Consider the following 10,958-nt stretch of genomic DNA (forward strand, 5'->3'; position numbering starts at 1 on the left):
CTGAGCCAGATACGTTTCATCCTAGATTTAGAAAGGAACTTAAATTGGAAAAAATGTCCTCAGGTGCTCCAAGCAGCAAATAAACACATGGTTGCAGTGGCATCTCCATGGAGATGTGAAAAGCCAACCTGAGGGTTCTATTCTAGGTAAGTGGACAGATGCAAGTCACTATTTTTAGGCATGTTGCCTTGCAAGCTTTTATGCCCTGGTAATTTACTAATGATAAAAATAAGACCGTTCTGGCATCTGTGATGGATGTTTGTGGATACTACGTGCATTGCCTGACATAAGTATGCATGACTGTATATATGCACAAGGTTTAAATATCGCCCAAAAGATGGCACTGTTTATTTGTGTTTTGTCATGCTTAATTGCAAACTTTATATTATGCAGGCACATTAATGAACTAAATTATGATGAAACAGAGATATCCTCTACACAAATCAAACTGTCACTTTATTATAGGTCTTTTCAAACTCACTATCTTGTCCCTCAGAAAATGAATATGCTCAAACTGGTAAATGCAATAACTGCAATGTCAGCAAACCTCTTCCTTAGTTAATACTTACTTTTTTATTAAAGGGGTTTCTGGAATCCATTTTTTAAACAGTCATTACAGATGCACTCTAGAAGATGGGTAATTGAGACATATTTAACTTTCAATCCTAAAATACGGAAGTACTTCATGATGATCTTTTAAATGTGACTACACAGGGAACACACAACTAACTGGTCATTGCAGGTCACTGGCTAGTGAAAAAGCATTGTTCTTTGAAATCACTTGTGAAGCAAAAGGTGAAAACTCAAAAAATAGTGTTATTAAAGAAAATAGGAAATTAGGACTAATTAGGTTCAATCCCAAGAGGTACTAGGGGATACCTCTTTGTAGGAGTGGTACAGATGGCTTTTGGGGAGTGTTTCTGATATTCTGTTGCACATATACTAGTATATGTTTGCTGGTCCACCATGCTCTTAAGAAATCACCCTCTGCATTCTTCAGTCACTTCTATTCCCAATTTATTAGCTAAAGCAAGTCAAATGGCAACCCTAAATTCAACGGGCAGGTAAGTAAGGGCTGCCATGTCCCTGAAGGGGAGAAACCAAAGATTTAAATGACAAGTACTATGATCTAAATTTGAGTTGTGGTCTGTATAAGGCTTAAAAGCAAAAGCCAGTGAGTGGTGTCACCAGGTTCAGGAGGGGGAATTGTTAAATATGGAGATGAATAAAATTCCTGATTTAAAAAAATCCTTCCCTAATGAACAAAGCATTGGTATGAGGAAATGACACTAAGTGTGTATTAATGCACATATCAAGGTGGGTAGGAATGGTTTTTACTCCAGATGCTACAAAGTTACTTATTAGTTAACATCAAATCAGAGCTTTATAGAGCAGAAAACATTTTCCATTTATGCAAAAACACTCCACAATATGCAGGGAACTAATTCCTTTCTGATACTAGCAAAAAGCAAATGGTGTTAAGATATTTTTTATTATAGTATGTCATATTTGAAATGTCAATTTTTTCTAGCAGGGAGAGGGTAGGCTGCTAAGAGTTTTGTAGAAATTAAACATTTATAAAGAACCAATAAATATTTCTTTTATGCATATGTAATAACAGCTGTTATTTTATGGCAGCAAGTGCCAGAAAATTTAATTGTGTCTACCTGTTTTCTTTTGCATCCTTCTTATTTCCTATTGCATCCTTCCATATCTGTAACATTTTGTTACACTTTCTCCATAGCTTCAGAATAATAACTTGTATTGAAGTTATCGGATCACATTTTATGTTTCCTGAAGAACTGAATGTAAGGAGATAAGGGTAGGACTCATTGACATAGGGAAACTGCTTAGATACAGAATAAGACTGGAAAAAAAACCAAGAGACTAACTAGAATAGATATGTCCTCTAGTAGTTTCTAGGCATATATACCCTAATGTTGTTCAGCATTTGGTTTCCCTTGATGCTGCATATTAAATGAGAACTCTTTGATGACCTTTATAATGTACTTTAGGTGATCATTAAAAAGAGAATTTTGTCATATGGTTCGCCTGCCTCCAGCTACATAATGAGTAGAAATGCATAATAAATCTTAATAGATTTGTATATAGTAAAGAAGTTAAATCATGGGCTCTAGAGCCAGACATAACTCAATTTGAATCCTATCTGCTATTTACTTGCTGTGGGAACTTACCTGAGTTACTTCACTTCTCTGAGCTTTAATTTCCCCCTATATAAAAAATAAACCTCACACGATTGCTTTGAGAATTAAATAATACAATATATGAAAAGAACCTGTCATAATGCTTGAACATAATAATAATGCAATATTAGTATTAAAATACAATGTTTAAAATTATTTCTACATACATTATCTCCTTAAACCTCATAAAAAGGTATTATTATGCCCCACCTGAGGAAACAGAGACTCAGAGTTTAAAGAATATACTTCCAAGCTACCCAGGAAGGTAGTTCAAATCCCAGGTATACTGATAATCAGCTCAATGAAAGTTCCCTGCCATCATGGGGTAGGTGACTAAGGAGCACTCCTCTTTATAAGCCATCTTCATGGCTAGTGTGATTGTTAGTTTTTGTGCATATATAGCTAGGATATAGTACCAAGTTATCTAACCAAACACTAAACTAGGTGCTGCTGTGAAAATATTTTGTAAATGTGGTTACAAAATGTGGTTAGTGTCTACTATTAGTTGACTTTAAGTTAAGGAAATCACACTCAGTGATTTTGGTTGACCTCATTTAATCAGTTGAAGGTGTTAAGAGTAAAAACTGTGGTTTTCTGAAGAGTAAATTTTGCCTCAAGGTTGCGACATCAACACTGCTCTAGTTTCCAGTCTGCTGACCTGTTCTACAAATTTTGAACTTGTCAGTCCCCACAATCACATGAGCTAATTCTTTAAAATAAATCTTTATCTCTCTCTGAGCCATGGATTTTAATTCTAGGTCATTTTTAACCAGTGGAGTCAGAGTTCTTCAGGGAAGCAGACCAACAGAATATAAATGTATATACATACATTTCTTATATGTGTGTATAAAATACACTGAGTGGCCAAATTGTTATGGCCACCTGATGTTTGTAGGCAAATTAGCTATAATTTTATGCTGAAGTTGCTTGAGGGCCAGCCCATTATAAATAGGGAAGCAGGTTGTTTACCACGACAGAAGAAGTGATTTTTTTTCTGAAGATATGGGTAAACAATGCGATTTAACAGCCTTTGAACATGGGATTTAATTGAATGTGAGTGGCCAGATTATTATAACCACCTGAAGTTTGTAGGCAAATGAGCTGTACACTGCATCGTATGGGATATGGAAGCCGAAGGCCTGTTCGAACACCTTTGCTGTCTGCAGTTAACAAGATGAGACGTCTCCAATTCGCATAGGACACAAGAATTGGACAATCAAGCATTGGAAAAAAGTCATGTGGTCCAATGAATCATGTTTCCAGTTGCATCATGCAGATGGCAGAGTGAGAATTTGGTAGAAACAGTATGAAAGCATGCACTCCACATGCATGCGTACAACACCTTTACCTTGCTTAGGTGGATCCCCGCAATCACCAGATCTCAATCAAATTGAGCATTTGTGGGACGAAGTTAAAAGAGCCATCAGGCAGCTGGTTCCACAACCATCAAATCTCACAGAACTGGACAGTGCTATTCATCAGGCAGTGTGTCAGATTCCTCGCATCACCTTTCAACATCTCATGGAGTCAGTGCCAAGAAGAATCACCGCAGTATTGAAGGGAAAAGGTGGCCCAACAAAGTACTGATGGGGTGGTCATAATAATCTGGCCACTCATAATAATATATATCCCACGTTCAAAGGCTGTTAAATCACATTTTTTACCCATATCTTCAAAAAAAAAATCACTTCTACTGTAGTGGCAAACAACCTGCTCCCCTATTTATAATGGTCTGGCCCTCTAGCAACTTCAGCGCAAAATTATAGCTAATTTGCCTACAAACATCAGGTGGTCATAATAATCTGGCCACTCAGTTTATGTATATATTTATGAATGTAAAACCTCATATTGATTCTGTTTTTCTGAAGAATACTGACTGATTCAATGCACAGAGTAAAATCCCTAGAATGTTCTTCCTTGAGGCAGGGCTAACTCTGGTAATTCCAAGTTCCAACTATATGTAGTTGCTACAGAAGATGGAGCCAATCTGCAGAATAGCTGCCTCCTCCAAGTAGCTGCACGGCCTCAAACTGATTTTGAGTTAGGATTTTGTATTGCCTCTTCAGAAATATGGCACATGACATCAAATGACAGTACAGACCCACAAATATGTATATCCACTCATGTCACAATATGTGGAAGTAGATTCTTGACTTTGGATACAGATGTTCCATGGTGAGTTGATCCTCCCCACCACTGACTCTTCTGAATCCCAGTTATATGATAAAGGCTTAGCATATGGAAACTGTGTTAATATCACCTAAGGGAAACATTAGGAAAGCCAAACAGAAAATCATCTTACAATTTTCTGCAAGCCAAGTGGCAGCAAGCTTTCCTCGTCCTTCCTCCTGGTTTACCTAGGTCAGTATCTCATGGCATCAAATCTGAGAGGAAGAGATGTCTTTTCTGATGTCCTAGGACAGCCCTTTCACTTGCATTTTGAGTTTCACTTTTTCCTTCCCCATCAGGAGACTCCTTCTAATATTTATCCCCTCCTTCCTTGACAAACTTCATTAATGATGATGATGATGATGACAATAACTTCCATGCACAAACAATTGCACTGAATCAAGTTGCAAGTCCATGAAACCATTGTCAGTCTTTTTATTCTATAGATGAGGAAACTGAAGCTTAGAGAAGCTGCATGCATGCCCATAGCTACACTAGTTAGAAAAGACCTGGAATTCAAATCAAGTCTGTTTGAATTTGAAGCCTTCTCCATTAGCATTTCCACATCTTGTTCCACTTGCTCAAACTCCAACAGTAATCAGAGCATAATCCATGGAGTCTTGGTCTCTTCAGCCTCACCGGAGCCTGTTGCCAAAATATTCAAATGAAGTTGCACTTATCCTCATGAGTCCCTGAGCCCTCACACATCAGGTCTCCAGTCCAGGGCTCTCCCTCTGCTTGGGCTGCCCAGACCCAGCAGTAATATTATGGGAGAAAGTGTCCTCTCCAGCGACAACTTTCTCCTTTTTTAAAAAAACTATATTTTATTGATTTTTACAGAGAGGAAGGGAGAGGGATAGAGAGTTAGGAACATCAATGAGAGAGAAACGTTGATCAGTTGCCTCCTGCACACCCCCTATTGGGAATTGAGCCCACATCTAAGGTACATGCCCTTGACTGGAATCAAACCCGGAACCCTTCTTCAGTCCACAAGCTGATGCTCTAGCCACTGAGCCAAACTGGTTAGGGCTACTTTCTCCTCTTTAAAGTCAATGGTTGCTGCTCTGTTATTTCCCATAGAACGTAAAACTGATGCTTGGGTTGGGAGGTGAGGCTGCTTGGAGCCTGGCCTTCCTGTGCTTGTAATAATGTTATTGTGGGAAGCCTGGTACAGGGATGCCAGTCCCCACTTTTCTCCAGAGTTACTCCCCATAAGGGACTCCTCCTGTCCCTGCCATGATTGTTGTCCTGTCTTATGCTTGAGAAATTTATGAAAAATGAACCTAAAATGCCCCAAATTTAGACTGAAGACCATGGGCATTAGAGTCAAACGCCTTGAGATGGAATCCATGTCAACCATTTCCCGAGTGTGTGACATGGGACAATTGCTTAATCTGCTTATACTTTGTGTTTCCATTGGAAATGCAACTCCTCCCAGCCTCAGTGGGTGACGTAAGGGCTAGAGCAGGGTAGGCATGTAAAGAAGTGTGTGTTACTCAGTGCGTGGCACATGGTAAACTCTCATCACACACATCGACTTTCATTCCTGTTGGATTCAGATGTTTGCATTAATATTATGTAAATTACCACCTTACTGCATATAATCTTATTTCTCTTAATAAGTTTAAGAAATAAGTTTGTTCTTATTTCTCCATGGGCCAAACTACCTGCTCCTTAAAATCGAAAGGATGGTGCTCACACTTCAGTGTTAGAACATATAATAATTGCTCAATAAGTATTTCCAAGTTGGTTTATTGAGCCCTACTGTATGTGGTGCATAAAATTAAGTATTTGATGTAACTATCTTTGAAAAATTCATGATTTATTAAAGAAAGAACTAGTAATTTTATTTTTTTCTTCTTAAACATTTCCAAGTTTACCCATTGCTAGAGATGAATTGTGGCTGAAAACTTAAGCCCATGGTATGCTTTCACACTTCCTCTGATAAATGAACAGGCCTCGTAAATTGTTGAACCATGATTTGAAAAGAAGTTGGAAGAACCTGTTTTTAACACCTTGAGTGATGGCACGATGCCTCCACCTCCCTGGCTGCCAGTCGGACTCTCTTGACACCAATGAACAGATCAAGATATCATCTGTTAGGGACTGGGGTGTTTAGGCTCTTAAGCTTCACAGGTGTATGGTCTATAAAATGAGATAACAGTGCTGCCCATGTGAGGGTTAAATTAGGATGTGCTAAAAATATCCAGCACTGACCTCTTGTCGGAACTCTGTGAGCAGCAGTTACTGACGTTCCTCAGCTTCCTTTCTCAGCTCAGTCTTGGTGTCCTCTGGCCTGGCTGCCCTCCCCCACATGTTGACTTGTTCACTATTGTGTCCCCAGCACCCACACTGTGTGGCACGTGAATGGGGCTGTATAAATGTTTGACGAGTGAGGATTGTATTACAGATGCAGGATTCCTGTGTGAGCAGCACGGCTTCTTCCGACAGTAGCTTTCTCCATGAACGTTGCTAAACCTGCCACAAAAGGGCTTCTCTGAAACACCTCTGAGGTTTTCTACACTTTAAAATTCTTATTTATATGGTAGTTACTCAAAAACTTAAACATCGAATTATCATATGATCCCACAATTGTACTTCTGGGAATATTTGCAAAAGAATTGAAAGCAGGGAATTGAACATAAATATTTGCATACTCATGTTCATTGCAGCATTACTTACAATAGACAAAGCACCACAACCCAATGTCGAGTTTGAATAAATAAAATGAGGTATATTTATACAGTGAAATATCCCTTTAAAAAGGATAAAATTCTGATATATGCTACAATATGGACGAACCTTGAAAACATAATGTTAATTGAAATGTCAGACACAAAAAGACAGGTATTGTATAATCCCATCTATGTGAAGCATCTAGAATAAGCATATTCTTAGAGACAGAAAGAATAGTGATTACCAGAGGCTGAGGGAGAGCAGAATGGAGAGTTAACCTAGAATGGATACAGAGTTTATTTGGGGTGATGAAAAACTTGTAGAGATGGATAGAAGTAACGGTTATACAACGATGTGAATATTCTTAATGCTGCTAAATTTCACACTTAAAAATGGGTAAAATGGTAACTTTTATGTTATGTATATTTTACCACAATAAAACCTTCTTATTTAGGACAGTTCAAAACCAGCAGGAGAATCTGTTCTGCTCAATTGGAGCCGGGGCAGGGAGAGAACTCCCCCAAGGAACGCCACCCCAGTGCTACCTGACATTTTTAATTACCACTAGTGCCTGACAGTCTCAACTGGGGCTTTGTCAGTCAGCCCCTGTCAGATCCTGATTGCTTTGCAGAAGCCGTCTTCCTGGGCTGTAATTGTCTTTTCAGATTACCACGGTGCAGGGTGGGAATAATTTGCTTGAACCTGATTGTGTCCTCAGCATGACACTAGCTGCTGGGAATAATAGAGTGTGAATGGAATTCAGCTGACTTGAAATTTGGTTCCCCCAGTTGGCTTTCTCCCCACCCCACTATCCAACCCTCTTTTCCCAACTTCTTTGGCTTCACTGTGGCTTTCACACCTCAGTCAATATGTGTCAACAGTCATGGTAGACATGGCATCTTGCACTCATCCAAGTGTCCCATTGGATGAAGCCTATCTATGCTACTGATAAAAATTTTTTCCCCTCGTTAGCTGCCAGAACCATTCTCACTGCTGAGAATCAAATCCGTTCTGTGAGCTCATATATCATCATTACCTACAATACAAATTCTGAAATCAAAGCGGACCTGGCAATTTTATTGATGCTCAGAGCGGAACAGAGCCCAGGTCACCCTGAATCAGTTGTGCTGGCGTTGCCTCGCTGACAAAAACAAACATGTCACTGACAAAATTACTGGAGAAAAGATGACTCAGGAAGTTCAGTGCAGAAGGTAACTTGTCAGTGACAGGGGCAGGATATTTTTATCCTTATAATTCAATGCTAATAAAATTGGTGGAGATAAGGTTTCCTCTGGGGAGTGGAGAGAAGCAGAAAGCACTGGAGTCGGCTTGTTTTCAAAGTAATTTTTCTCAATATAGCAATGATTAAATCAGGTGATCTTAGCAAGAGCCAACGAGTTGGGACCCAAAGCAATAACCAATAAGGCCAGTTCTGTCACCCATAAGCATGACCCCCACATCAGCTCAGAAAGGCACAGATAAGCTGCCACACCCGAGTCTCAGTTTTCTCATTTGAGCAGTGGAAAGAATCATACTAACCTTTTGCTTTTTTGAGGATTCGATGTTGTTTATTAAGTGACGGAGAGCTAAGAACAGAAAGAATTAGAAATACAGCACACCCCACTTTATCATTTTAGTAAGGGTTGAGATAGGGGAAAATGCCCAACCATGAGAGGTTACTGTCTGTCTCTCCCAGCTAGTGCAGTTGGGTGAGGGGAATGGGGAGGGAAGGGAAATTAAAAAGGGGAATGATGCCAGTTGATGTTGATTAAAGGAAGATGGAGGGAAGGAGAAAAGTAAAGACATTGTGTCAAGGGTCCCCAAGACTATTCTTTGGTTTGATGATTTACTACAAAGCCTCACAGGACCCAGAATAGCTGCTATGCTCAGGCTTATGATTTATTACAGTAAAAAGATACAGATGAAAGTCAGCAAAGGCAAAGGCACATAGGGTGGATTCCGGAGGACACCAGGCACAGAGCTGTCAACTCTCTTCACCCAGTGGAGTCACGTAGACAGCACTATTTCCTTAGGGACTGATTTGTGACAACATGTGTGAAGTATTACCAACCAGGAAAGCTCACCCCAGCCTTAATATCCAGAGATTTTATCGGGGTTAATCACATAGGCATTGATCACCCACAAGACTGGCCTTGGCCACTCAGTCTGCTGCCTTCCTCAGGACTTCAGGAATGCAAAGAGGCCTTCACCACAAATCCCATGGTTAGCATAAACTACCTGCTATGGCCTAAGCCCATAAGGATACAAAGACTGCTATTAGGCAGGACATTTTAGGAGCTCAGAGGTGATCTCCCAGGAGCCAGTCAAGTCTTTTCTTTGGGATGTGCAAAGTTTGCCCTCCCTGCCCACTGGCTGCTGAGTTAAGCCTTTCCTGCACACACATGGAAAGAAATGAAGTCCAAGTTTCTTCTGCCTGACCATTTTGAGGGCAGGTCACTGCTATGTGCTGAGCCCTGTATGCTACTTACTACCAATAAGGTAAAGTTATTGCAAACACATATTTTAGGCATTGCCACTCCTTTTTTTTCAAGGGTATTTTAATAGTCTTTATTTTCAGATTTAATTCACCGATTTCTTTCAGAACTCAAGGGTAGTTGAATATTTACCTTCTTATGCTACCTTCTCATGTGCTTCCTCTAAAAGCCAGTGAGTGTTATTATAATGCAGCCTCTTTCCCCTTTCCTTGGCTGACAGGATGCTCAGCATTAAGTTTGGTGCTCATTATAGCAACCTTCTCAACCTGAATTCTGACATAGTTTTTGTCTTTTCTTTTCCCTATTCAGTGTGACAGAATAGAAAGAGCATGGCTTTGGAACTCAAAGGTATGAATCAAATCTTGCTGGCCTTAGACAAATCGCTTAACCCCTTTAAACGTGTGCCCTCATTGGTAAGATGACTTTTCAAGGTTGTTGTAATGATTGGCAGTTAGGGCATGCAGGGGTGGGCAAACTTTTTGACTCGAGGGCCACATGAGTTCTTAAACTGGACTGGAGGGCCGGAACAAAAACATGGATGGAGTGTTTGTGTGAACTAATATAAATTCAAAGTAAACATTACATAAAAGGGTATGGTATTTTTTTTTTTTTAGTTTTACTCATTTCAAACGGGCCGGATACGGCCCGCGGGCCATAGTTTGCCCACGGCTGGATAGAGTCTTTGGTGCTTGGCAAGTGCTGATTAAAGGGTAACTATTCTTATTACCATATCTTCCCTTTATTAATGACGTATTATTTCTTTGCCTGAGGTTTGTTGTTGTTGTTATCTGTTGCTGTTAATGTTGCTGTAAACTTCCTGAAACTCTTTGTGAGAGCCAGGGTTAGTCACTTTATATGATGGATGTGTGGACTGGGCCACCTGCTGTGTTCTGAAGTCCTTTGGTGCATCTGTGCTGAGGCCACCTTGCCACGGGCTGCCCCTCTCTCCCCACTGAGTGCCACAGGAATAGTAAGGCAGGCCCATTCCTCTGAAGTGTAGCATCTCTCTGATGAACACTTTTAGCCCAGTGGTTGTCCTGAACTTTCCTTACAACTGCACTGCTGTCCAAGATGCTTCCACCAAACCCCCCTTCCGTCCACCCTCTCACTCGAATCAGACATGAACTGTGGTCTGATGACTCTCCCAGCCTATCCTGGATCCCACCCGTTTTCCTTCACAGATGTTTTCCATAATAAATTTCTTTCACATTCTATCTCATCTGGGCATCTGCTTCTTGGAGGTTCCAGACTTATCCATAGACTGTTGGCCTAACATGTGGTGATAGACAGAGTGACACTTGGGCCTTCTTTATGCTGTGATCCTAGTGCTTGTTCTGCAGCAAATATTCACGTGTAGTGACCCCAGACCATTTTCTCACTCTTCCTTGGACTACGTGATTGCATTCTGGGAGGA

This window comes from Myotis davidii, unplaced genomic scaffold (genome assembly GCF_000327345.1).
Source record: "Myotis davidii unplaced genomic scaffold, ASM32734v1 scaffold70, whole genome shotgun sequence".
NCBI classification, from domain to species: Eukaryota; Metazoa; Chordata; class Mammalia; order Chiroptera; family Vespertilionidae; genus Myotis; species Myotis davidii.